Raw genomic sequence first — 27757 nt, 5'->3', positions numbered from 1 at the left:
GTTCTCTTCTGAATTTTCTCAATGAAAAAGAAATTAGTTTTTATTCAATTCTATTTTTCCAAATAATATAAACATTTTCCACTTTAGTTCAGATTTTTCTCAAAGGGATGAAAAATTAAAAATACTGTTCCAAATTTTCTCAACGAAGTGAAGAAAAGTTCAAGTTCTCTTCTGAACTTTACCAAAGAGCACACTTCAATTCTAATTTCTCCAGAGAAAACAAAAATCTTCCACTTCAGTTCTTTATTTCACAAAGACATAAAGAAATTTAAAGTTCAATTCTAATTTTTCGGTGGAAGATAGAAAAAGTAACCCCCAACCCCAAGGAACCCCCCGGTCCCCAAAGGCCCCCCGGTCCTCACAATGCCCACCAAAGGACACCGAACCCAAAGGCCCCCAAAGCCCCCCCCCCCCCGACACACCCAAAAGACCAACAAACAAAAATTTCTCTTAGAAATAATATTTTTCGTCAGTGATAACACTTTTTCTGTTCGAACTAACATGTTTTCTACCAAAGATACGAAATATTTTCGTAGAAGTAACATTTTTGATTGTGATAACGACTTTTCTGTCAGAAGTAGCAAGTTTTGCTTAACACTAACAAACCTTCTCATCAAAGTAATAATATTTTACCTTAATACTAACATACTTTTACTGAACAAACAAAAATTTCTCTTAGAAATAATATTTTTCGTCAGTGATAACACTTTTTCTGTTCGAACTATCATGTTTTCTACCAAAGATACCAAATATTTTCGTAGACGTACCATTGTTTTGTTTGTGATAACAACTTTTCTGTCAGAAGTAGCAAGTTTTGCTTAACACTAACAAACATTCTCATCAAAGTAATGATATTTTACCCTTAATACTAACATACTTTTACTGAACAAACAAAAATTTTTCTTAGAAATAATATTTTTCGTCAGTGATAACACTTTTTTTGTTCGAACTAGCATATTTTCTACCAAAGATACCAAATATTTTCATAGAAGTAACATTTTTTGATTGTGATAACAACTTTTCTATCAGAAGTAGCAAGTTTTGCTTAACTCTAACAAACATTCTCATCAAAGTAATGATATTTTACCTTAATACTAATATACTTTTACTGAACACACACAAATTTTTCTTAGAAATAATATTTTTCGTCAATGATAACACTTTCTGTTCGAACTAGCAAGTTTTCTACCAAAGATACCAAATTTTTTCTTAGAAGTAATATTTTTTTATTATGATAACAACTTTTCTGTCAGAAGTAGCAAGTTTTGCTTAACACTAACAAACACTCTCATCAAAGTAATGATATTTTACCTTAATACTAACATACTTTTAGTTAACACACACACAAATTTCTCTTAGAAATAACATTTTTCATCAATAATAACACTTTTTTTGTTAGAAATAGCAAGTTTTCTAGCAAAGATAGCAAATTTTTTCATAGAAGTAAAATTTTTTTATTATGATAACTACTTTTCTATCAGAATTAGCAAGTTTTGCTTAACACTAACAAACATTCTCATCAATGTAATAATATTTTACCTTAATACTAACATACTTTTACTGAACACACAGAAATTTCTCTTAGAAATAATATTTTTCGTCAGTGATAACACTTTTTCAGTTCGAACTAACATGTTTTCTACCAAAGATACCAAATATTTTCATTGAAGTAACATTTTTTGATTGTGATAACAACTTTTCTGTCAGAAGTAGCAAGTTTTTGCTTAACACTAACAAACATTCTCATCAAAGTAACAACATTTTACCCTAATACTAACATACTTTTACTGAACACACAGAAATTTCTCTTAGAAATAATATTTTTCGTCACTGATAACACTTTTTCTGTTCGAACTAGCAAGTTTTCTAGCAAAGATACCAAATATTTTCATAGACGAACAATTTTTGATTGTGATAACAACTTTTCTGTCAGAAGTAGCAAGTTTTGCTTAACACTAACAAACATTCTCATCAAAGTAACGATATTTTACCTTAATACTAACATACTTTTACTGAACACACACAAATTTCTCTTAGAAATAATATTTTTCGTCACTAATAACCCTTTTTCTGTTCGAACTAGCAAGTTTTCTAGCAAAGATACCAAATATTTTCATAGACGTACCATTTTTGATTATGATAACAACTTTTCTGTCAGAAGTAGCAAGTTTTGCTTAACACAAACAAACATTCTCATCAAAGAAACAACATTTTACCCTTAATACTAACATACTTTTACTGAACACACAGAAATTTCTCTCAGAAATAATATTTTTCATCACTAATAACACTTTTCTGTTCGAACTAGCAAGTTTTCTACCAAAGATACCAAATATTTTCATATAAGTAACATTTTTTTATTATGATAACAACTTTTCTGTCAGAAGTAGCAAGTTTTGCTTAACACTAACAAACATTCTCATCAAAGTAACTACATTTTACACTTATTACTAAAATAATTTTAATGAAAACACACAAATTTCTCTTAAAAATAATATTTTTCATCAGTGATAACACTTTTCTGTTCGAACTAGCAAGTTTTCTACCAAGGGTACCAAATATTTTCATAGAAGTAACATTTTTTGATTGTGATAACAAGTTTTCTGTCAGAAGTAGCTAGTTTTGCTTAACACTAACAAACATTCTCATCAATGTAATGATATTTTACCCTAATACTAACATACTTTTACTGAACACACACAAATTTCTCTTAGAAATAATATTTTTCGTCAGTGATAACACTTTTTCTGTTCGAACTAGAAAGTTTTCTACCAAAGATACAGATTTTGTTCATAGCAGTTTTGTGTTTTGAATGTGATAACAGCTTTTCTGTCAGAAGTTGGAAGTTTTACACAACACAATCAATCCTTCTCATCATACTAAAAGAATTTTAACTTAATAATAGCAAAATTTTACTGAACAAAAAAAAATTTATTATAGAAATAATATTTTTCGTCAGTGATAACACTTTCTGTTCGAACTAGCAAGTTTTCTAGCAAAGATACCAAATATTTTCATAGAAGTAACATTTTTGATTGTAATATCAACTTTTCTGTCAGAAGTAGCAAGTTTTTTTCTTAACACTAACAAACATTCTCATCAATGTAATGATATTTTACCTTAATACTAACATACTTTTACTGAACACACAGAAATTTCTCTTAGAAATTTTATTTTTCGTCAGTGATAACACTTTTTCTGTTCGAACTAGCAATTTTTCTAGCAAAGATACCAAATTATTTCATAGAAGTAACATTTTTGATTGTAATAGCAACTTTTCTGTCAGAAGTAGCAAGTTTTTGCTTAAGACTAACAAACATTCTCATCAAAGTAATGACATTTTACCTTAATACTAAAATACTTTTACAGAACACGCAGACAAAGTTCTCTTAGAAATAATATTTTTCATTTTTATGTCTGAATCTATTTGCATACATGTCTGGGTTGGTGTATGGTTAGGTTAGGTTAGCTAAGTTAGGCTAGGGTAGGTTAGCTAAGTTAGGTTAGCTAGTAAACATTTCTCCATGAAAAGTTAGGTTAGGTTAACTTATCATGAGCGCTCATGATAAGTTAACCTAACCTAACCTAACTTAAACATGGAGAAATGTTTACTAACTAACTTAACTTAAATAACCTAACCTAACTTAGCCAACCTAACCTAACCTAACCAAAAACCAACCCAGACATGTATGAAAATAGATTTAGAAATAAAAATGAAAAATACTATTTCTAAGAGAACTTTGTGTGCGTTTTCTGTAAAAGTATGTTAGTATTAAGGTAAAATATCATTACTTTGATGAGAAGGTTTGTTAGTGTTAAGAAAAAAACTTGCTACTTCTGACAGAAAAGTTGCTATTACAATCAAAAATGTTACTTCTACGAAAAAATTTGGTATCTTTGCTAGAAAATTTGCTAGTTCGAACAGAAAAAGTGTTATCACTGACGAAAAATAAAATTTCTAAGAGAAATTTCTGTGTGGTCAGTAAAAGTATGTTAGTATTAAGGTAAAATATCATTACATTGATTAGAATGTTTGTTAGTGTTAAGAAAAAAACTTGCTACTTCTGACAGAAAAGTTGCTATTACAATCAAAAATGTTACTTCTATGAAAATATTTGGTATCTTTGCTAGAAAACTTGCTAGTTTGAACTGAAAAAGTGTTATCACAGACGAAAAATATTATTTCTAAAAGAAATTTTTGTCTGTTCAGTAAAAGTTTGCTAGTATTAGAGTAAAATGTTGTTACTATGATGAGAAGGACTGTTTGTGTTGTACAGAACTTGTAACTTTTGACAGAAAAGTTGTTATCACAATCAAAAAATATTACTTCTAAGAACAAAATCTGTATCTTTGGTAGAAAACTTGCTAGTTCGAACAGAAAAACATGTTATCACTGACGAAAAATATTATTTCTAAGAGAAATTTGTGTGTGTTCAGTAAAAGTATGTTAGTATTAAGGTAAAATATCATTACATTGATGAGAATGTTTGTTAGTGTTAAGCAAAACTTGCTACTTCTGACAGAAAAGTTGCTATCACAATCAAAAAATGTTACTTCTATGAAAATATTCGGTACCCTTGGTAGAAAACTTGCTATTTCGAACAGAAAAGTGTTATAACTGATGAAAAATATTATTTCTAAGAGAAATTTCTGTGTGTTAAGTAAAAGTATGTTAGTATTACGGGTAATATGTTGTTTCTTTGATGAGAATGTTTGTTAGTGTTAAGCAAAACTTGCTACTTCTGACAGAAAAGTTGTTATCATAATAAAAAAATTTTACTTCTATGAAAATATTTGGTATCTTTGGTAGAAAACTTTCTAGTTCGAACAGAAAAGTGTTATCACTGATGAAAAATATTATTTCTAAGAGAAATTTGTGTGTGTTCAGTAAAAGTATGTTAGTATTAAGGGTAAAATGTTGTTACTTTGATGAGAATGTTTGTTAGTGTTAAGCAAAACTTGCTACTTCTGACAGAAAAGTTGTTATTACAATCAAAAATGGTACTTCTATGAAAATATTTGGTATCTTTGGTAGAAAACTTGCTATTTCGAACAGAAAAAGTGTTATCAGTGATGAAAAATATTATTTCTAAGAGAAATTTGTGTGTTTTCAGTAAAAGTATGTTAGTATTAAGATAAAATATCATTACTTTGATGAGAATGTTTGTTAGTGATAAGCAAAACTTGCTACTTCTGATAGAAAAGTTGTTATCACAATCAAAAATGGTACGTCTATGAAAATATTTGGTATCTTTGCTAGAAAACTCGCTAGTTTGAACTGAAAAAGTGTTATCACTGACGAAAAATATTATTTCTAAGAGAAATTTGTGAGTGTTCAGTAAAAGTATGTTAGTATTAAGGTAAAATGTTGTTACTTTGATGAGAATGTTTGTTAGTGTTAAGAAAAAACTTGCTACTCCTGACAGAAAAGTTGTTATCACAATAAAAAAATGTTACTTCAATGAAAATATTTGGTATCTTTGGTAGAAAACATGTTAGTTCGAACTGAAAAAGCGTTATCACTGACGAAAAATATTATTTCTAAGAGAAATTTCTGTGTGTTCAGTAAAAGTATGTTAGTATTAAGGTAAAATATCATTACTTTGATGAGAATGTTTGTTAGTGTTAAGCAAAACTTGCTACTTCTGACAGAAAAGTTGTTATCATAATAAAAAAATGTTACTTCTATGAAAATAATTGCTATCTTTGCTAGAAAATTTGCTATTTCTAACAGAAAAAGTGTTATTAGTGATGAAAAATATTACTTTTAAGAGAAATTTCTGTGTGTTCAGTAAAAGTATGTTAGTATTAAGGTAAAATATCATTACATTGATGAGAATGTTTGTTAGTGTTAAGCAAAACTTGCTACTTCTGACAGAAAAGTTGTTATCACAATAAAAAAATGTTACTTCTAAGAAAAAATTTGGTATCTTTGGTAGAAAACTTGCTAGTTCGAACAGAAAAAGTGTTATCATTGACGAAAAATATTATTTCTAAGAAAGATTTGTGTGTGTTCAGTAAAAGTATATTAGTATGAAGGTAAAATATCATTACTTTTATGAGAATGTTTGTTAGAGCTCAGCAAAAATTGCTACTTCTGATAGAAAAGTTGTTATCACAATCAAAAAATGTTACTTCTACGAAAATACTTGGTATCTTTGGTAGAAAATTTGCTACTTCTAAGAGAAAAAGTGTTATCACTGACGAAAAATATTATTTTTAAGAGAAATTTTTGTGTGTTCAGTAAAAGTATGTTAGTATTATGGTAAAATATCATTACTTTGATGAGAATGTTTGTTAGTGTTAAGCAAAACTTGCTACTTCTGACAGAAAAGTTGTTATCACAAACAAAAAAATGGTACGTCTACGAAAATATTTGGTATCTTTGGTAGAAAACATGTTAGTTCGAACAGAAAAAGTTTTATCACTGACGAAAAATATTATTTCTAAGAGAAATTTTTGTTTGTTCAGTAAAAGTATGTTAGTATTAAGGTAAAATATTATTACTTTGATGAGAATGTTTGTTAGTGTTAAGCAAAACTTGCTACTTCTGACAGAAAAGTTGTTATCAAAATCAAAAAATGTTACTTCTATGAAAATATTTGGTATATTTTGTATAAAACTTGCTAGTTCGAACAGAAAAGTGTTATTAGTGATGAAAAATATTATTTCTAAGAGAAATGTTTGTTTGTTCAGTAAAATTATGTTAATATTAAGGGTATAATACCATTACTTTGATGAAAATGTTTGTTAGTGTTAAGCAAAACTTGCTACTTCTGATAGAAAAGTTGTTATCAAAATAAAAAAAATGATACATCTACGAAAATATTTGGTATCTTTGGTAGAAAACATGTTAGTTCGAACAGAAAAAGTATTATCACTGACGAAAAATATTATTTCTAAGAGAAATTTTTTTTTGTTGGTATTTTGGGTGTGTCGGGGGGGGGGGGGGCTTTGGGGGCCTTTGGGTTCGGTGTCCTTTGGTGGGCATTGTGGGGACCGGGGGGCCTGGGGCCTTTGGGGACCGGGGGTTCCTTCGGGTTGGGGGTTACTTTTTCTATCTTCCACCGAAAAATTAGAATTGAACTTTAAATTTCTTTATGTCTTTGTGAAATAAAGAACTGAAGTGGAAGATTTTTGTTTTCTCTGAAGAAATTAGAATTGAAGTGTGTTCTTTGGTAAAGTTCAGAAGAGAACTTGAACTTTTCTTGACATCGTTGAGAAAATTTGGAACAGTATTTTAAATTTTTCATCCCTTTGAGAAAAATCTGAACTAAAGTGGAAAATTTTTATATTATTTGGAAAAATAGAATTGAATAAAAACTAATTTCTTTTTCATTGAGAAAATTCAGAAGAGAACTTGAACTTTTCTTCACTTCATTGAGAAAAATTTAAAATTGAAATAGAACTGCTTATCTTTCGAGAAAATATTCACAGCTATGATATAGCTTTTTCTATCTACTAAGGACAAATTTAGAATTTGTAAAATTGGTTTAAGAAGGATATTAAGAAAAAAACTTGTACTGAAAAGATATAATAACGCCTTTTGAAAAGTATTGCGGGGTCGGGAGGGTCTTTGGGGGCCGGGGGGACCCTTGGGGCGGGGGGGTTACTTCAGGGTTGGGGATAGTGGGGGTCGGGGTCCTACCTAACCTAACCTGAAAGTGTGATTTCAGAGAAATTCTTTAAGCGTTTAGGGTTAACTTACCTTTTTTAGGGATGAGCATTTAGGGTTCTCCTACATGCTGAACCTGAAAGTGAGATTTCAGAGAAATTCTTTAAGAGTTTAGGGTTAACTTACCTTTTTTAGGGAATGAGCATTTAGGGTTCTGCTACATGCTGAACCTGAAAGTTTGTTCCCTGACCTGTTGGATCTGAAAGTGTAATTTCAGAGAAATTCTTTAACCTTTTAGGGTTAACTTAACTTTTTAGGGGTGACTATCTAGGGTTCTCCATCGTGCTGAGGTTGAAAGTGTGGTCCGTGACATGTTGAATCTTAAATCATAGTTTTCACGGGGTTGTAATATTCTAAATAATAAAACGGTTCAGTCTTAATACATTTAATTACTAAAAATACTTAAAAACATTTGAAAAAAAAATAATGACATGTTTAAAAAAAAAAAGAAGCTTAATACATTTTATATGAGGTGGACCAAGTTCAGGACTGTGGATATATAATGCATTTTTCCATGTGAGGTATCTTTTCCGGTATCCATTGAGCGAAATATCTAATTTCATCTTCTGGGTCATGGACTGAATGCGGGCATTTCTCACATTTGAAGTCTTCTAAATTGAATAATACTATGTTTTTATCACATTTTTCTAGTAAGAGTTTATCAGTTGGCACGTTTCCCTTAACATAAACAGCTTGCACACCGAAAAAACTGCATATTTCCTGATTTTCCTCTTGTACGTGTTTTATTTCATAGCCATTTTCATTATGTGGTCGTATGGTTTTTTGTGTAAAAGCCATTTCGATTTATAAAATTTAGCGTTGGACTCCATCTGTTTTTCCCGTACTTATACATATTGTATCTGATGTTCCATTTATAGCAATGAATTTCACGTCGTTGATTGTCTAGGAGTAATAAAGATGCATTAAAAATAATGACAGTTGAGGCATATATGATTCTAATACATTATGTGTTAGTCACACAAAACATTATTTCATCCGAAAAAAAGTGCTTAAATAAAATAAATTTGTAATGTTTCTGAACATCTAGCGTATTCGGATCACTTTCATAGAGTAAACTGAGAAGGAGGGAGTGTGTTCAAAGACCCCAGGTTGAAAACTGTGAAAATGATTGGCAAATAAGTAACGTTTTACATTTCAGCACCCGCTCCTCTGAGTAAATATTTGGAGGGGTCAATTTTCTGAGGAATAACTCAAAGCATTGTTATACGAACATTCAGTTTGAATACGTAAAAAGAGATTGAAGCTGGGTGTAGTAGCATCTATCACATTTAGAAGGGTCATGGATCAATCACCTTGTGGAAATTTGCCGTATGTAAAGAGAAATCTTTGTCGAAAGCAACCTAAACTCTGAAAATCATAGTTTGATTATAATAAATTCAAATTTTCTCAGAAATAACTCAAAGCATTATTATACGAAAGATCAGTTTTTTATTCAAGCGCAAGGCAGATCAATAAAGAATATATCTAACTGCCTTTTATTCAAATGCTATAGTTAAAATCGCTAAAATATCAAAGAGAAATGGTTCGCACAACGAAGTAGAAAACAATTATGATAAAAAAAATTATCTTTTCATTTTCTATTTTGTCACTAATAAAAGCGTTAACCCCCTCCCCAACAAAAATCCTGGATTCAAATTGACTCTCTCCCCCTAAATGTAGGAAAATTAACCTACCGTCTCATTGAGTTAATCTTGCGATATATTCAAGCGAAAGGCATATCAATAAAGAATATATCTTACTGCCTTTTTATTCAAATGCTATAGCTAAAATCGCTAAATTTCGAAGAGAAATGGTTAGAAACTGAAGTAAGACACAATTATCTTTTCATTTCTATTTTGTCACCATTAAAGGCGTTAACCCCCTCCCCAACAAAAATCCTGGATACACGCCCCCCTCCCCTAAATTTAGGAAAATTAAGCCATCCCTCTCATTGAGTTAATCTTGCGATATATTCAAGCGAAAGGCATATCAATAAAAAATATATTTTACTGCCTTTTTATTCAAATGCTATAGCTAAAATCGCTAAATTTCGAAGAGAAATGGTTAGACACTGAAGTAAGAAACAATTATCTTTTCATTTCTATTTTGTCACTATTAAAAGTGCTAACCCTCTCCCCAACAAAAATCCTGGATTCACGCCCCCCCTCCCCGAAATTTAGGAAAATTAATCCTTCCCTAGGTCCACCCTCTCATTGAGTTAATCTTGCGATATATTCAAGCGAAAGGCATATCAATAAAGAATATATCTTACTACCTTTTATTCAAATGCTATAGCTAAAATCACTAAAATATCAAAGAGAAATGGTTAGACACTGAAGATGAAAACAATTACGGTAAAAACAATCTTTCATTTCTATTTTGTCACTATTAAAAGTGCTAACCCCCTCCCCAGCAAAAATCCTGGATTCACGCTTCCCTCCCGGTAATATAAAAGAAACTTTATCGAAAGAAAGCTTGAAAATAATCTGTTTCACTTCTCCAAAATAGCGCATTACGTCTGCGCCTAGTTATTACAATTGTCTCAAAGTGTTTTAATTTTGACAGTGAAACAGTTCCTTTTGACTTTGGGTGCCGCGTTCGTAAACACAGAGGGAAAAGGGGTGACAGCTAATTTTAACCTCGCGTAGAGCATTATGTCAAAACAGAACGGTTAATAACAACAGTGACGGAAGTCTCAGTTAGAGAAAAGATTACAATATGGAAAAGATAAATTTTTCGAAAGGATAATTATTTCTATTTGCGAGAATTTGGTTGTAAAAAACAATGGGGGGGGGGTTAGGTTTTGAGGGTAAAAAGAATATATTTTACGTTTTCTATCGAGTATAAAGATTGTATAGTGATGTTTGTACTATAGTGGGAGGGGGGGATTTACCTGAATATACTGGAGGGTGACGAAGGAAAATAATTTTATTTGAAAATAAAAAATGAACTTACATTGAAAATTGAAGTTGACATGGCTTCTAATTCATCAAATTTATCCATTGTGTCAAAATACTTTCTGATAATTTAATTACATTGCATGTCCGTTATATACGAAATCTCAAGGGCGAATTGTTATGTAAGCATGCCCTCTGATTGGCTGAGAAGGAAACACGTGATCTAACGGTTTCCTGGAAACTCATAACATTTGCCTCGAGCAACAACAACAAATACTATTTCTGGATCATAACATTCTCCCCTAGCGTGCCATAAACAACAAACTCTTTCCTGGATCATAACATTTGCATCGAGCTTACAACAACAAATACTCTTTCCTGACATCATAACATTCTTCCCTAAAGGTAAAAGGTAAAGGATGCGGCACTAGACCCTTAAGGTCCAAACCGGCGGTGCTGATCTCCGTTTCGTGGCCCTTCAGCCAGGAAGTGCAATGGGGGGCTGGGGGCCATCCAACCTATGCTTTCGCAAACCCTTCCTGTTTTACCTTCCCCAGATTTGTCCAGGTACCCATTTAGAGCTGGGTTGACTCTGGAGAAGCTTACAGGGTCAAACCACTGACCCGCGGCCCAAACTAAGAAACTGACTAAATCAGGGATCGAACCCGACTTCTCAGATTCTCAGCCCAGCGCGCGTCCACTTAGCCAGAACGGCACTTCCCTAGCCGGCACTTGGCCAAAAACAACAACAACAAATACTCTTTCCTGGATCATAACATTCTTCCCAGGCACTTGGCCAAAAACAACAAATATTCTTTCCTAGATCATAACATTCTTCCCTAGCGGGCACTTGGCCAAAAACACACCTGGAGAAAGAGACCTTGGAGAAAGAGGTCATTGACACTGTCCCCATTAAACTATGTAAAAAAGTTGTAGGTGGCAGCAGGGGTGAGGGGTGGGAGTCAATAAGGCATCTCTACTAGCATTAAGGTGAAAATTTCAAAAAGTATATGTATATACAGGTTTTCAAAAGGACATATACTATCTTTATAAACGAGCAATAATTTATATTCTATTTTTCGAAAACGGCTCCATATTTTTTTCGGGAAAATTGGCATCCTCGGATATTTCACCTGAAAAAAAAAACGATCTAGATCGGTCGGAAGTTTGAGAAAATTCGTTAAGAGCCTTAATTTTTTTTTTTTTTTTTGCAAATTACGAACTGTAATAAAATAAAAATTCCCTTATATTCCAATGACGTCATTTACTAAAATAAGTTTCCTTATATGACGTTATATGATGTCATTCTTATTATAAATAAGATAGCTGAGTTTCCAACGTAATCAGTTATTTATCCAACAGCATTGTCTGTAGGAAGGCCCAAAAAACGAAAATTTGCAGTTATTACATATATTGATCTTTTGACCAACACCCGAACTAACAAACATGATAAGACCGAGAGAACGGCGTGAAGAAATTAAATTCACAACGGGTGAAAATCAACCTGGACAACAAGAATCAAAAACGTGTCAAAATTGAAAATGATAGAGATGATGATTGGGTTTGGGATTTTGACTTGGATAAGGTCATCAATGCCTACTATACCTATGTTAAAAAAAACAAAGGTTTGACGATAAGTATTTCATAATGACAAAAGACAAGCCGAGGTAAAACGAACAAAACAAATTGAAAATGATAACAATAGTGATTGGGTTTTGGATTTTGACTTGGATGAGGTCATCAATGTCTACCATACCTATGAAAATAAAAAATCTGCACTAGATTAATCGTTCGAAGAAAAAAAAGTTTTTGTCCCACCACCTGAACAATTAAGAGAAACAAAGGTTCGGCGATATGTCTTTCATAATGACAAACGACAAGCAGAGGCAAAAGTTAAACGTCCAATAAAAAAAGCTGTAATTTTTAAAAGGCACCACTCCTAATTTAAGGTCTATTTCGTCGTCCCGACATCAAGAAAATGCTCAAATGGTCTGCGTTTGAACGACAAGAGATAGTACGAATCCATATATAGAAGCCTGCCACGTGCCGAGTATCTGGCAGCAAACGCGCCGGGCTCCCGGTACTCAGAAATATATTAGCAACGGCTAATTGTATTAAGTTAAAACTTTCAGGACTTGATGAGAGGAAGGTTCAACTGACCAAAAGGAAATACATTAATACTGCTGCTGCTACTAGTCCTAACGGTATTACGTATTAATACTACTACTATTAATACAAACACTACTGCTGTAACTACCATTATAACCAAGCCTGGTTGTAAGGTGATTTTATTTTGTTTCAGGGGGGGGGGAGTTAACTTAATCCGTACATGCCATCTGTATTCAGGTTGTCATAAGGGCGTATCAGCAATATCTCAGGAACAGATTGATGAGTGAAGTTGAGACTTACAAGGCTTGTTATGGGGGATACTGAAACAGCCAAAAGACAACATTTGCATCCTATTACTACTTCTTCAACTTATACTACTACCATTATTACTACCTCTACCCCTACTACTGCCACTAAAGCTCAGGCTAAAACTATTAATTCTACTGCTACTACTTCTTCTGGCACTGCTACTAAAGCTAAGGGTATTAAGGCAAAAAAAAAATTGAAACTGTATTGAACTAAATTGGAACACACCATGCCCACACAGGTTGTCAAGAGGACGCATCAGCAATGCTTGAGGAGCATTTGATGGTATTAAGTAGAAACTTTCATTGGGTGTTGAAAGGGATGTTGAAGAAACCAAAGGGGATATGCACATACTGCTACTAATGCTACAACTACTACAACAACTGTTTTACTACGCAAGCGAAGGGTATTAGGGTGAAACTTTGAAGGAATATTTAGTCGGAAGGTGAACTAAATCATAACGAACTATGAGTGTGTAGATTCTCAAAATAGGTGACAAAGCAATATCTCAAGAGCAGCTTACATTATTAGGTAAGACCTATAAGGGTAAGCTGTGGCGGATTTTGAACTAGCCGGAGGGCATTTTGTATACACTACTAATACTACTACTACAGTTACTGTAACTAATGACGCTAAGGATATTAAGATGATGCTTTTAGAGAACGCTTAGGGAAGTAATTTCTATTAAACAAAAAAATTATATGTATGCAGGTTTCCAAAAGAGCATATAAATAATATCATAGGCTGCGTCACTCTAAAATAGCTAGCTATATCATTGAAACCTTTAAAGGAGGAGATTCGATAGGAAATTAAAAGTTCTGGCGCCCTTTTTAATATTCGAAAGTGATTTGAGGGCAAGCAGCCATCTCCCCAAGCCCATTCATTTTCCAAACACATGCAGTCAAAATTTTTAGACAGCCACTTCGTTCAGCATAATAGAATGGTCCAGTAACTATGTCTCTAGGGATATTGGGTAAATTAACCCCGATACCTATTTATGCAATTTGCCTATTTTGCTTTAAAACTATATATTGCTTAAAAAATAAATCAAAATGCACTATGTGTATGGATGCCAATAAGACACCTCAAAACTTTCAGGACTACTACTATAACTACTTTTGCTCGTACTATTTAAATAAATCAAAAAAGTGTAAGTGTATCCAGGTTGCCAAATACTATTTGAGGAGGTACAATACTATTTGTGATAGGATTAAAAACTGTTAAAAAAGTTTCTCCGACAATAGCAAGGCAAACTATGAATTCTTATGGAAAAAAAAACAATTAATGATATAAAAATTTGTTTTGTTTCCATGGAAAAGGGGATGTTAATAAAGCCAACAGAAATTAACTTACAAACTTTTTCAACAAACAAGTTTTTTAAAGAAAAAAAAGAGTTCCATTAAACCAAAACTGAGCAGAAATGAAATCAACTAATCTTCCAAGCGTGAAACTACCATCACCGTCAATAAATAAATTAAGCCCAAAACGAACAGAAATCAGAACCGATGACTGAGTCAAACTCAAAACAAGCAAAAACTCAAGACCTGAACATAATTTCCACTTAACTGAAAAAATGACCATGGATTTTTAGTATAATATTAAGTCCTTAAAATCTGAATAATTTTTCATTTATTAAAGTCAAAAAAGTGAAAAGATTTTCTATGTATTTTGTTTAGAGTATGTTAAACCAATTCAAAGTACACTATATTCCTGGAAGTTGTAAAAAAGAGGGTATAAGCGCTATATCAGAAATGGCTGAGGATATTAAATTAAACCTTTCAGGACTACTACAATTATTATTAATGCTACTGTTATTACTACTACAACTACTAATTATGCTACTGCTACAGCCACTATTTAAGCTACTGCTACTGCTTGCGAATGTGACTACTTGCAACTGCAGCTCCAACTGTGACTTCGTATCTATTTGGGGATGTTAACTAAATCAAGATATTATATGAACTTAGATTTGCTAAAGAGCTTTTCTGTGATATTTTAGGAACAACCAAGCATAGAGGAGACCAGCCCATAATTAGCATGGCTCAATCAGTTTACCAATAATGTCTGGGGTAGGTTTGACAACCTGAACCAAGGTGTCGAAGCGTGGGCTCTGCTTATAAAAGCTGAGTAAACTGTCTATTTTAAGGTTGAAGGTAAACTTAAAACCCAAAACTTGATTAATTCTGGCATTATTTGACCCTATGAGATCAGTAGGTGAACTGAAATTATATTTTTTCAAGGTAAATTTCATTTACAACAAAATGGTTAGAAGTAAAACAGAGGAGAAAAGAAAAAAACAAGGATGGGATCCAGAAGTTATGAAAGCATCAGATTCTATGTCTTAGTTGACAAAAAGACAGTTAGAATCTCTGCAAGTGCCATGGCTGTCCCAAGAGGAATACTGCAAGACAACTTGAAAAAAGTTGAGAAGCTAAAATATTCCTCCACAAAGTCATGATCTGAGTTTCTTTACTCCTGGTTACAAAACAAGATCAATATTTGCACAGGAACAAGAAAAGGGACTAGAAACTTATTTGAAAATGACAGCCAATATGCATTTTGGCTGTCCTTCCCTAGAAGCGAGTGAGCTTGCATACACATATGCCATTACAAAGGGTATAAAAGTACAAAATAACTGGAAATACAAACCTAGGCTAGTTGAGACGGTAAAGGAACTTCAGGCAAGGATTGGTACAGTGGTCCTATGGCTTGGCATAAAACTCTATCAGGAAGAACGCCAGCGGGTACAAGCTTAGGACAGGCGACTGCTTTCAACCATCATACTGTATGAGCTAATTTGACAATTTGGAGCAAGTCCTAGATAAACACAAGTTCTAACAACAAGAAATCTGGAATATAAACGAATCTAGTCTGACGACTGTCCACAAGCCAAGTAAAATCATTGCACAGAAATGCCAGAAGCCAGCAGGGAAGTAAAGTCAGCAGAAAGAGGCCAGTTGACCAAAATGTGTGCTAGTGTTAATGTGATTGAGAACGAAGTCCCTCCTCTACTTATTTTCGAAGCAAACAGTGTCCAGATATTTTACTCAATGGAAATCCAGCAGGAACCTTAATGACCAGCTCATAAAATTCTTCGGGATGGATGACTGCCCCCATTTTTTTTTTTTTTTTTGCAATACTTGCAGCATTTCACAAATAATGTAAAACCCTATTAATTTAAAATTGTTAGGGCATGTTGAGTGGCAAATCGAACTAAATCAAAATGCACATAGTGCATCCAAGGTGGTCAAAAGGGTGTATATGCAGTACCTTATGAAAGATTAAGGAATTAAACTGAAACTTTCAGATTATGTAGAGGAGGAGGGTTAATTAATATTTGCTTATACTCGAAGTGGTAACATGACAGGGGTTAGCATATGTCAACCCTGTAGAACTCAAAAGATCATGCAGGTTTTCAACTCATAAATTTGAATGTATTTCCCTGTGCCTATAACCCCAAAGAATTATAGTACAGGTAATATTCAGAATTGTTGAAAATTTTGTCCAATATTCGAATTGAATGCTGAAATCAGAATTCTTATAGAGAAAACCCAAAAAGATTTAAAACGTTCTTTTCTTAACCAATGAAAAAGACAATGTCAATTAAAAATGAACATAAATTAAATAAAATAAAAATTCCACAAAAGAAGTTGTTCAAAGAAAAGTAAATAGCCACACTAAACAAAAGATGAGCAGAAATCAATTCAAAAATTTTTTCAAGGATAATACTACCATAAATCACAATTAAAAAATAGCTGAAACCTCCAAAATGAACAGGAATTACAATAAATAACCAAATCAAGCTAAAAAAAAGAAGCAGAAACTATCACAAAGAGGGATAGGACCATACAAAAAATAATTTGCTCATTACTGAAAACAAATAATATTTTAAACATTTTCTCTTTTTTAACTTTAATGAATCCAAAATTATTAACACCATCAGGAATTAATATCAATATATATTTATTTATTAATATCAACTGTCAATCCATATTTATTTATCTTTTTAATTAATATTGTTTATAATTTTCTTTCTTTTTTTTAATGTTATGAGAAAACGAATGACCAGCTCAGAAAATGCTTCTGGCTGGATGACTGCCCCCATTTTTTTTTTTTTTTTTTTTTTTTTTTTTTTTTTTTTGCAATACTTGCAGCATTTCACCAATAATGTAAAACACTATTAATTTAAAATTTTTAGGGCATTTTGAGTGGCAAATCGAACTAAATAAAAATGCACATAGTGCATCCAAGGTGGTCAAAAGGGTGTATATGCAGTACCTTATGAAAGATTAAGGAATTAAACTGAAACTTTCAGATTATGTAGAGGAGGATGGTTAATTAATATTTGCTTATACTCGAAGTGATAACATGACAGGGGTTAGCATATGTCAACCCTGTAGAACCCAAAAGATCATGCAGGTTTTCAACTCATAAATTTGAATGTATTTCCCTGTGCCTATAAACCCAAAGAATTATAGTACAGGTAATATTCAAAATTGTTGAAAATTTTGTCCAATATTCGAATTGAATGCTGAAATCAGAATTCTTATAGAGAAAACCCAAAAAGATTTAAAACGTTCTTTTCTTAACCAATGAAAAAGACAATGTCAATTAAAAATGAACATAAATTAAACAAACAAAAAAAATTCCACAAAAGAAGTTGTTCAAAGAAAATTAAATAGCCACACTAAACAAAAGATGAGCAGAAATCAATTCAAAAATTTTTTCAAGGATAATACTACAATAAATAACGATTAAAAAATAGATGAAACCTCCAAAATGAACAGGAATTACAATAAATAGCCTAATCAAGCTAAAAAAAAAGAACCAGAAACTATCACAAAGAGGGATAGGACTATACAAAACATAATTTGCTCATTACTGAAAACAAATAAGATTTAAACATTTTCTCTTTTTTAACTTTAATGAATCCAAAATTATTAACACCATCAGGAATGAATATCAATATATATTAAACTGTCAATCCATATTTATTTATCTTTTTCAGTAATATTGGTTATAATTTTCTTTCTTTTTTTTAATGTTATGAGAAAACGAATAGCTTGAAATCAGGATTTTTTTTTTATTACAATGCAAATTATGCTGTGCTCTTTAGAAGGCACAGGAGGTGTTAGCCATACTCTTCCTTGTAGTAGTTCCTGCTTGATTGAGCTTGACTTTCTGCTTATTTTTAGTTTTACTTGGTTGTTTACTGTAACTTCCCTTTGTTTTGATTTTCTTTTGTTTATTGATGGTAATTTATAGTATTTAATGCTTGAAAAATTATTTGACTTTATTTTTGCTCATCCTTGGTTTAATGTGGCTACTTACTTTTCTTTGAAAAATATCTTTTGTGGAAAAAACTTTTTAAGTTTCACTTGGCTTAGATTTCACTTGTTTGCCTGTGAGTCAAAGCAAATTCAGTCCCGGATTTTGCATACAAGTCCAGTGGTCCATTGTCCATCATGCATCAACCCAAAATCCATCTAATCTTTCATCCCTTAGTTCTATGACTATCTATCTTAATTCTGCCTTAGGAATGACAAATGGACAGATGTTAGATAGACTTATCTATAAACAAATGAAATAACATCATTTTCATAAATCCTAAAAAGCGCTTATACCAGATTTGCCTCTCACTCACTCAGACTATCTGTCTTGGCTTTTTCTACAATTAGCCATGGCTTAATGCCCACAACTACTTGATTTTTAATTAAAAAAACAACAACCCATAAAACAACAAAAATTTATTTAATATTTACCCTTAATAAGAAACTTTATATTTGTCTCTTAAAGGAGCCAAGTGTTTGTGACTGCAGGATCTCAGCAGGAACCAAGTTCCGAGCACGCCACACAGTCACGGCCAGACCCAATGTCTGAACAAACCAAGGGAGTAGCTGGAATCATCACATCCTCCCAGTTTTGAACTGTGTACAAATTTACTTTCCCTACTAGTTTAAGTAGTTCAGAAATACAACATGGGAGATTTCCATGGAGGTATTGATATGCCAATGAATTCTAATTCATTTAATTCAAAAACAAGACATAGCTCTCGTGGGCAAAGCCCAAATATGATGTCTCTTAGTCATGAATAGCAAAATAAAGTTGTCTGATAAAACTTCATTAGGATAAATAAACTAAAGCATAAAAACACTTGAGATTGAGAATAAAATTGTCAGATAAAACTTCATCAGGATAAAATAAACTAAAGAATAAAAACACTAGAGATCATTGTAATATTTCACAAAGCTTGGCAAAAAGCTTTTACTGCAGGGCTTTGTTTTAAATTGGACTGGTTTCTGTTTTGGAACCTTCTCCGCCCCTTCCCAGGGGGGGGGGGGGCAAGATCTGAGAGGGCCACAAGGTGGGGGACGGAAAAATTGGTAGATGGGATGTTGGAGGAGGGAGAATCCAAAACTTTGGTATAATTTTTCTTGGCAGGAAGAAAAGGATTCAAGATTAAATTCTTTGAGGTAAAAGGAGTAAGTTAGAGGGAAACCACCATAAACGATTTGCAGTGATCCCTTCTGAACTCACTCTATTTTATCAGTTTCATCCTGGGTAAGGGCAAAGTGCCAAACCAGACAAGCATATTCAACTAACGGCGGGATGGAACTGCAAAATATTAGTTTCAGCTTGTCCTCAGGAACTCAAAATTTTTACAGTGTTTTTAGCATTTGGATTACGCCATTAGCTTTTTTTTACAATTGTCTTTGTATTCTCTCACCATGAGAGGTCAGAAGAAATCACCACCACACCAGGTAAAGTTATTTATGACTTATTAGCTCAGAAGCAATAGGAGGTTTGAAAGATGGTTGAGTTTTCTGAAGAAAAGAAAATGTTATGACTGAGCATTTGTCTTTATTCATAACCATGTTTAGTTCAGCCGCCTCTGAGGTAACTTGGTCAACAAAACCAGCAGCATTGCTCTTCAAATCCTCAGATACAACTTCTGTTGAAGATAGAGATGTAACATGAATATCTTTAATCTTAAGGAGATCAGCAGGGGTGTGTGTAGTCAACTGGAGAACTCTTGATGCTTTCCCATGAAGATGGTGAACAGGAGCAAGTAAAGAAGGAAATGTATACATCCACACAGACAAGCGGTAACATATATAAGTGTAAAATGATAGAGAAATATAAAAGATGGAGGATAGGAAAAGGAAATGAATGCTTTAGTTTTCAGATGATTTAAAGTCCACAGGAAATTTTCACTCTTATTACTTGAACATGCCACTTAAACAATAGATTTTCAACCAAAAGAACTCCCAGGAATTGCACATATCAATCCAAGGGGTGACTTATGGAACCTCTTGGTGTACAAAGCTCAGTAATTGTATGGCAGCCCACACCTGTATGAGAAAAAAACAAGAAGATACAACTTTTTTACATTTAAAGCTAGTTGATTTAAGTCAAACCAATTAAGTATCTTCTCAGTCATTGCTTACAGCTTTAGAATAAGAGATGTTTCATCCAGAACTGCAGAACCTAGAGTAGTGTCATCTACCAACTGCAGAACCTAGAACCTAGAGTAGTGTCATCTAAAAATGCTACCAATTCTTCTCACCTATCAGATGTGAATGCTGACTTAGTCTGAGAGTAAAATTTATGACACAATCCACAGCAAACATTGGGGCGTTAAAAAGTTGGTAGAGGTCGTTCATGTAGATGAGGAAGAGGGTTGGCCCAAGAATAGAACCTTGGGTAATCCATATTCAATTGGACTTTGTTTGTCTGAATCTTCCATGATGATAGATCTGTCACTGAGGTATGAAGAGAACCAAGACACTGCTTACCCATGCACACCATGATGAGAAAGTTTACCAATGAGGATCTTGTCTGTAAGGCTGTCAAAACCTTTCTTTACATGAAGAAAAATAGCTGCAGGAATGAGACTAGAATCTAAAGATCGTTGTATAAACTGAAGAAGTCTATTACAAGAATGTTCTGTAGAATACTTTGTGAAAAACCCAAACTGATGCTGATGTAAAAAAAAATTTACTTCAATAAATCTCACCAGACATTTGAGTATTGGCCTTTCAAATATCTTGGAGAACACTGACAAAACAAAGATTGGCCTGTAGTTCCGAGAATCCTCACAGTCACCTCCTTTGATGAGACCTATCACATGCACCAATTTAAAACGTTGGGGAAATACTCCTATTAGACATGACCTATTAATCAAATGGGAAGGTGGGGTGATAATTGATGGAAGGATATGTCTAATTACTTTAGTAAAAGATGCTGAAAATACTTTCATTGTGCTTCATTTAAACCATAGGATGGCAACCTGCAGGTTGCAAGCAGCCAACTAGGCGTTTTGGTGTGGTGTATTAGTATACTATGCATTATGGCCAAGTATATTAGTATATTACAGCCAACAAGGTGTATTAGTATATTTATCACTTATAAGAGTTTCAGTTACAGGAATCATCCTTCTGAAATTTTATGGAAGATTTACCTTTAACTGCTTGGCTATAAAATCACCCTATGTACTTTAATTTTTATACTTTCCCAATAACCCTTGGGCTATGCCATTGTGGTTCTACGTAATCTTCAAACACCCAACAAAGAATCATTGTGGGTCAGTCAAATTCCTGCATCCATCCAAAAAGAGGTCAGGGAGTTTGGGGTAGTTTTTACCTCACCTAACCACTAATGTAACAAAAGGACCAAAAACTACCAGGGTCAAATATTTTGATAAACAGTTGCTAGGGGGTCTGAATGGCTAACATTTGATAGGGAAATTATGGTTGCACAAATCCCATAATCTATGTTTTCTTATATACAGAAACTGATGGTTTTTTTTTACCTTTTTACAAGGAAGCATAGCATTCCTACCAGTCTATAAGTATTTGCTACCAAGAAAGTTAATGTTTTCACCTTCTTTGCCTTTCCATTTTATTTGTTACTTTTTAGAAAGTCCAAATGAGTAGTCATCAGAAACTAAGAGAGGATGAAGTCATAGAGCACTTGAAACCAAAGAAGATGCATTGGGTGAAGGTTGCAACAGAGATCCTAATTTTTAAGGTTGAAAGAACATTGAAAAAAATGTCACCCAGGAAGAAACTATAAAAAGGAGAAGGTAGACACTGTCCTGTCAAATTTGTTCTTCAGATATATAGTAGCCCCAGACCTTGTTTGACAAAAATAATGTTCCTCTTGTAAGGCAGCAGAAGAAGCCTGTGAGTTTGCTTATAAGTAAAGACAGCAAAACAAAACAGTCCAAGCAGCCACTGCCAAGTTCAAAAATCAAATTACAAGTTCCTATCTGAATTTTTTTTTTTATTTACAATTGTTTAGTGGTGGGTCAGTTACATAACCAAAAAACATCCAACCAGTTAAGGGCTAAGTTCTAAGGGTAGATCAATAGTATTTGAGCTTTCAGAAAATTTAGAATCAGCAGGGGTAAAGAAACTGATTTTAAAGGACTGTGCAATTAAAAATTTTACTTGGTTGAGAACAGCCACAGAAAGAACCTTTGTACTTTTGATACTGGCATAAATGAATTAATTTTTTATTTTGAGAATGCCAAGATTGTACACAAAACTGAACTTCTAGGTATGGAAACTTTGAAATGTCAAGATTAAGTAATTAGTGTTAATATGTTCATCAGTTTCTAAATCTAAGATGACTTAAGACTTTGACAAACTTATAGCTGCATAAGTTTACAAAATAGTCCAATTTCTAGAATAAGGAAAACTTTAAATAGAAAAAATCTACTTATCAAGCAAGTCAGATCTAATGAACTAAACAAATGGCAACTTTTTTAAGTCTTTCAGATTATTAGTTAAAACTGAGAGAAATACTATGCCTCTGTTAAGTTCTGTTGTTAATTTTTTATCTATAGTAATTTTCTTTTTTTTATAGACTAAGCATGATTATTTCTTTTATTCCTCTAAAAATACCCAACAAAGACTTTAGGAATAGCCTAGCCTAGAGTTTATCCCCTTTAAGAATATGCTCCCTTAAAGGCTCAAGATGCACTTTGCCCCAAAAGCAATTATTATATTATTAAAAAGCATCAATGAAGTAGCATAGACATAGACTCAATGCTTTCAGACTGAAAGGAACACTATTTCCCTGCTAAAATATGTTGCTACTTTTTTTTTATCTGAAATAATTTTACTTTTTTATTAACTAGCCTATGTACAATTATTTCTATTATTCAGCCTCTATAAATAGCCTAGAAAGACTTTAAGAATAGAGTTTATCCCCTTTAAGAATATGCTCCTTTAAGGGCTCAAAATACATTTTGCCCCAAAAGCAATTATTGCATTATTAAAAAGCAATAAAAATGGCATGAAGGGCTATAGACCTCTTCACTTTCATCCTTACTAAATTATGTGGTAAATTGAAAATTTAACCAGGCAGTTGGCCTATACATTTTCACATTAAAGGAGGGTATGGGAGTAAGGTTTAATTACTTATTCTACCTTTACCAATGATATAGCCTACACATACACTAAGTAAGTGTTGAAATGCTTGAAGTGGTTAACACAATTTGAGTTTTCATTTTAGAGAGTTGGTAGGTAAAATTCTACTTTAGCTGCTTTTGACTATCTTGGAAAGGGGACTCCACCCTTTGACTATTGGAAAAAATTAATTTATAAGCTTATATAGAATGGTACTATCCAATCTCCTTATAATTAAAAACATTTTAGTCATCTAGTTGGGAAATTTAACCCATCTGTATAGGAAAAATCTAAATTTGCCAACTAGTTGACTAATAACTTCTCCCCAGCAAAACTTTCATTTTCCAACTAGTTGACTAATAACTTCTCCCCAGCAGCACTTAAATTTTCCAACTAGCCTAGTTAACAATAAATGTTGCCCCAGCAAAGCTTTCCTCTTCCAACTAGTTGACTAATAACTTCTCCCCAGCAAAACTTTCATTTTCAAACTAGTTGACTAATAACTTCTCCCCAGAAAAATCTTAATTTTTCCAGCTAGTTGACAATAAATGTTGCCCCAGCAAAACTTTCCTTTTCCAACTAGTTGACTAATAACTTCTCCCATGCATACTCTTTCTCTCTCTTTCACTATTTCTGTAACACTTTTCTCTTTTCAAAGTATGTGTCTTCCTATTAGTCGCTTATATTGTATTTTTTTTTTTTTTTTTTAGGCAAAGAAAACAGCTTCATCTGCTACTAATTTAGCTGTGCGAGCAAAATCATCATTAAATGGCTCCATTAGCTCAAAATCTCCACTTTTGAATCAAAATCAAAGTACAAAACCATTATCTCATTCAAATGACGTTTTTATTGACATTCCTAATAATGATTACAATGAAGTTAGCATGGATTTGCCCTCACCTAGAAGTATTTCTTCAAAAGATGTTGATAGAAATATGATTGTGAAAAGTGAATTTATAAGTGATATTAAATTTTTACAAGAATAAAATTATATTTTACAGTTTATTGCTGTAATTCTTAGCAATATAAAACTATATAATGTGGTAGAATTAAATATTTACGTTTGGTGACTTGAGAACATTGTCGACTTCTTATAGCAACACATTATTTATTTTGTTTGTTCTCAGTGGTTGCATTTCCATTTCCTCCTTGTAAAATTGGTTTACAGCACAGATGAGATTCAAGTATGTCAAAACTTTCCTTTTCCAACTAGTTGACTAATAACTTCTCCCCAGCAAAATTTAATTTTGCCAACTAGCTGACTAATAACTTCTTTCCAGCAAAACTTAATTTTGCCATCTAGCTGGAAAGAAATATTGCCCCAGAAAACAATTTATTTTCCAACTAGTTGAATAATAATAGTTATAATTTATTCTGAATAGCATAAAATATGTTAATAATAAAGGGTTTTTTTAATTATCACTACTGTTACTATTCAGTTACAACTTCTGTCTCTCTCCCTGTCTCCCTCTTAATGGGAGATGTAATTTGAGTTATATGTTGGGCTTTGAAGCCAGAGATTTTTTTTTTATTAATTCCCAGGATAATTAGTCTTATAATACCTGGTGCCAAAAGTCAGATTGAATTTGTCAAAGCTTGGAGGTTTATTCCTCCTGTCTGTTAAAGAAAACGGATGCATATTTGAAGTTTTGTTCATTTCTATCTTGAATTTAATGGACATAAATTGTGCATGTTCTTTCATTGATCTGTCTTTGTTCCTTTACTGAAGGAATATTTTTGTCTCATTTTTAATTTTTTGGTAAAATTCCACTTTAGCTACTTTTGACTATCTTGGAAAGGGGTTATGTTAGAAAAATGAAACTTTCAGGGATGGGTCTATTAGATAGAGTATGTCCTGGGAAGGTATTTTGAAGTACCTACCTCCACCCCTTCTCCCTCTAGAGGGTCCTGACCTTTGATGACCTTTAAAATCTGTGTGTTACAAAAGTGAAACCTTGCAAAATAGATTATCTGATTAAATGAAGTACAACACTAATTTTTTCATCTTCATAATTTTGCTCAAACATAATTTATAAGGTTTTAAAGATATGTAAATACATTTCCTAAATTTTTGAAAAAAAAAACATAAATTTGCCAACTAGTTGACTAATAACTTCTCCCCAGCAAAACTTTCCTTTTCCAACTAGTTGACTAATAACTTTGCCCCAGAAAAATTTAATTTTGCCAAATACCTGACTAATAACTTCTCCCCAGCAAAACTTAATTTTGCCACCTAGCTGGAAAGAAACATTGCCCCAGAAAACAATTCATTTTCCAACTAGTTGACTAATAATAGTTAGAATTTATTGTGAATAGCATAAAATACGTTAATAATATAGGTTTTTTTTTCAAATTTAATTATCACTATTGTTACTATTCAGTTACAACTTCTGTCTCTCTCCCTGTCTCCCTCTTAATGGGAGATGTAATTTGAGTTATATATTGGGCTTTGAAGCCAGAGATTTTTTGAATTCGTCAAAGCTTGGAGGGTTATTCCTCCTGTCTGTTAAAGGGAACAGATGCATATTTGAAGTTTTGTTCATTTATATCTTGTATTTAATGTATATAAATTGTGTATGTTCCTTCATTGATCTGTCTTTTTTCCTTTACTGAAGGAATATTTTTGTCTCATTTTTAGAATTTGTTATTAATTTTTTGGCAAAATTCTGCTTTAGCTACTTTTGACTATTTTGGAAAGGGGTTATGTTAGATAAATGAAACTTTCAGGGATGGGTCTATGGGCTAAATTATGTCCCAGTAAGGTATTTTGAAGTACCTACCTCCACCCCTTCTCCCTCTAGAGGGTCCTGACCTTTGATGACCTTTTAAAATATGTGTGTTATAAAAGTGAAACCTTGCAATATAGCTCATCTGCTTAAATGAAGCACAGCTATAATTTTTTCCTCTTCATAAATTTGCTCAAACCTAATTTATAAGGTTTTAAAGATATGTAAATACATTTCCTAAATTTTGAAAAAAAAAATAGACATAAATTTGCCAACTAGTTGACTAATAACTTCTCCCCAGCAAAAATTTCATTTTCCAACTAGTTGACTAATAACTTCTCCCCAGCAAAACTTTCATTTTCCAACTAGTTGACTAATAACTTCTCCCCGGCAACACTTAAATTTGCCAACTAGTTGACAATAAATGTTGCCCCAGCAAAACTTTCCTTTTCCAACTAGTTGACTAATAACTTCTCCAATGCATACTCTTTCTCTCTCTCTCTCTCTCTCTCTTTCACTATTTCTGTAACACTTTTCTCTTTTCAAAGTATGTGTCTTCCTATTAGTCGCTTATATTGTATTTTTTTTTTTAAGACAAAGAAAACAGCTTCATCTGCTACTAATTTAGCTGCGCAAGCAAAATCATCATTAAATGGCTCCATTAGCTCCAAATCTCCACTTTTGAATCAAAATCAAAGTACAGAGCCATTATCTCATTCAAATGACGTTTTTATTGACATTCCTACTAATGATTACAATGAAGTTAGCATGGATTTGACCAGGATGAAGTTATCTCCTGGCTCCCATCTTCGGGTTTATCTCCCTGACCTAAAATTGCTTACCCTATAGCTCTGAAAATAAAAACTATCCTTAAAAAAAACTGCTGACACTTACAGCTCTCAACTGATACTAGGTTTTTCAATTTTTTTGCTGTTTTGATATTTTACTTAAAAGTACAAATATAACAAACAACAAAAGTACGAAGAACAATAGGGAAATCTTTCTGCAAGACAGTGGAGATAATTTGAATGAATATTTCGGCCCTATGTCCAAGGGCCGTCCTCAGCAAGACAAAAATATATGAAAGAAAAAAGATTCACAACAACATGCGACCAATAAAACCGAAAATTAAAAATTTTTCACAGCAGTCCTAGCATCCTTACTTCAGCGAAGTTCAACCAGGACTGATAAAAAGTATGGTAAAATAAGGCGATTCACTGAGATGAAAGAAAAATAATTTAAAAACACGTTATTATTGCTAATGCCGCCATTTTGGCAGCTAACCTTAAAGGTCTTTTTGTGACCAGTTCAGTGTTAATGTCTATTTGTTTTTTAAAATATTTTTTAAGATCATTTTTTATTAAATTTGTGTATAGAGCATTTAGTGTATATTCCACCAAGTCTCTATATAAGTAAATATTATTATTAATCTTAAGTCTGATTTCAATTGATTCTCGGACTACCTGCTTTATGCCTAGGTCATTGCTAATAAGGGCGGATTCATCAAAAAGTATATTGTGGCTAGGATTTTCAAAAATATGGCTGCCTAAAGACTGGTTCTCACGGCCCAGATTTTTTTTCTGGGCAGATTTTTTTTCTGTCCAGAAAAAAAATCTGGGAATTCCGCAT

General features: G+C 32.6%; 1 protein-coding gene across 1 annotated transcript in view; it reads right to left on the bottom strand.

Moving 5' to 3' along the window:
* LOC148951604 (uncharacterized) overlaps positions 1–27137 on the bottom strand; it is a 35636-nt gene extending 8499 nt beyond the window's left edge. The window contains exon 1 of the mRNA XM_089091212.1: positions 27023–27137. The gene's annotated coding sequence lies outside the window, so the exon portion shown is untranslated. The remainder of the gene's footprint in view (positions 1–27022) is intronic.
* Positions 27138–27757: the final 620 nt, after the last annotated feature.

The sequence above is a fragment of the Artemia sp. Qi Xiang Cuo genome, chromosome 6 (genome assembly GCF_049724085.1).
Source record: "Artemia sp. Qi Xiang Cuo chromosome 6, ASM4972408v1, whole genome shotgun sequence".
Lineage (NCBI taxonomy): Eukaryota > Metazoa > Arthropoda > Branchiopoda > Anostraca > Artemiidae > Artemia > Artemia sp. Qi Xiang Cuo.
This window is presented reverse-complemented; position numbering and strand designations above follow the sequence as displayed.